The sequence below is a fragment of the Entelurus aequoreus genome, linkage group LG04 (assembly GCF_033978785.1).
Source record: "Entelurus aequoreus isolate RoL-2023_Sb linkage group LG04, RoL_Eaeq_v1.1, whole genome shotgun sequence".
NCBI lineage: Eukaryota > Metazoa > Chordata > Actinopteri > Syngnathiformes > Syngnathidae > Entelurus > Entelurus aequoreus.
The window spans coordinates 5,788,172-5,790,566 of record NC_084734.1 but is presented as its reverse complement, the minus strand read 5'-3'; positions in this window follow the sequence as shown (position 1 = coordinate 5,790,566).

Here is a 2,395-nt window from a genome sequence, read left to right as displayed (position 1 = left end):
CTTATAACAGGAACTTAATACAACCTATTTTTATGGACTTGCCTCTTTGGGATGTTAAAGTTCCTGTTATAAGCAGTTATACAGTATATGCTTTGAGCTCTTATTTTGAAGGCGCTAGGAGCAGAAGTGGTGACACGTAGCGGTGGAGCGGAAGTTTTGAAAACAAATGAAATAAACTGCAGCTTCCGTGTTTGTTATTTTGTAGTTTTATACAGTATAGGCGACATATATAAACCATCGGTTACATTATCCCACCGCCTATACTGTATAAAACTACACAATAACAAACACGGAGGCTCTAGTTTTACACAAGGACCACTTTATTTCCTTTGTTTTCTAAAACTCCGCTCCACCGCAACGTGTCACCACTTCCGCTCTTAGCGCCTTCAAAATAAGAGCTCAAGGGATATACTCTATAACAGCTTATAACAGGAACTTAACATCCCAAGGAGGCAAGTCCATAAAAATAGGTTACAGCAACATTTTCTAAATTCATGGTAAAGCTTTACAATTATATAGCTCGGTTGGTAGAGTGGCCGTGCCAGCAACTTGAGGGTTCCAGGTTCGATCCCCGCTTCTGCCATCGTAGTCACTTCCGTTGTGTCCTTGGGCAAGACACTTTACCCACCTGTTCCCAGTGCCACCTGCACTGGTGTAAATGTAACTTAGATATTGGGTTTCACTATGTAAAGCGCTTTGAGTCACTAGAGAAAAGCGCTATATAAATATAATTCACAATTCACTTCACAAAATAAAGCAACAAGTATTTTTGACATTTTATGGGTCACAATTGAAAGATGATCCTGATTTAAACGTAATCATTCAGCAAGTTGACTTCCTGCACAGCAGGCTTTTGAACACAAATAGAGGAACGATAGAATAAATAATCGGAATAGTGACGTTTGAAATGCAAAAGGCTCCATAAATGCATTAATGAAATGCAAAAGGCTCCATAAATGCATAAATGAAATGCAAAAGGCTCCATAAATGCATAAATAAAATGCAAAAGGCTCCATAAATGCATAAAAGAAATGCAAAAGACTCCATAAATGCATAAATGAAATGCAAAAGACTCCATAAATGTATAGTGTGTGTGAAATGAGTTTTAAGGCACAACTTGAACAAAACATGACAATACTGGGTAATAACAACAACAATAATAATAACACCAATATCTTGTAGTTGTAAGTCAAGAAAGATGACAAGAGTGTAGTGAATATGATCAACTTTAGCAGGTTTAGTGTGGAAAAATTAATCAAATGGAATTCCAATAAACAATCATCCTTTTTTTTTTAAATCGCTGTTAATCGGTCCCGTACATGGCCGCGATATTTCCACTAAGAATTATTCATTATAAATGTAATGTTCTAGCGTCTAAATAGGTTTTCAACACTATGCGAGCCCTCTACGTATGAAAGAACACTTTAGTACAATATAGTTAGGATTGTCAAACTGTGGTGCGCGGGCTCCATCTAGTGGCGCGTCAAAGAATGACTTGATTAAAGTGCAGTGTTTTATATTCTTATATTCAAACACAGTGTTACTGTTCAAGCTAGAGGCGGGGAAAATAATACATTTTTAGATTCGGTCGCAATTCGGACATGGACGATTATACGTTGGAGTAGTAAACAATCAATGTTTGTATTGTAAATAAAGTCATGCAGACAGTGAGCTGCCTCACCAAAGATCTGACCAGCTCCTTTATTTTATGGCACTTATGGTCCAGTTTTGCACACTTTGCATTAACTTAATAAATGCGGGAATTCAATGAACTGTTTCTTTTAACAAATGCACTATTTCTTTAGAGTTGCAACTGATAAACGCTTATTTAGTGAAACAAAAAGAAATGTAAAACTGCATCAACATACAGTACGGGCCGAGAGTTAGGACACACCTTCTTCTCATTCAATGCCTTTTCTTTATTTTCATGACTATTTACATTGTAGATTGTCACATCAAAACTACGAATGAACACATGTGGAGTTATGTAACTTAACTACGAACAATGGGAGACCGGGCTTTCTGCTCCGCCGCTCCCAGTCTGTGGAACGCTCTCCCTGACCACCTGAGGGCACCACAGACTGTAGATGCTTTTAAAAAAGCCTTCTTTTTTTAGATATATGCATTCTTCTTCTAGCTATTTGGCTGTTATAGTTTTTATTTTTGATTATCTTTTTATTTTAATTGTATTTTTTTTTTTTAATACACTGTAGCACTTTGAGGTTGTTTACTCAATGTAAAGTGTTTTTTACAAATAAAATCTATTATTATTATTAATAACAAAAAAAAGGAAACATGTTTTATATTCTAGTTTCTTCAAAATAGCCACCCTTTGCTCTGATTACGGCGTTGCACACTTTTGGCATTCTCTCCATGAGCTTCAAGAGGTAGTCAC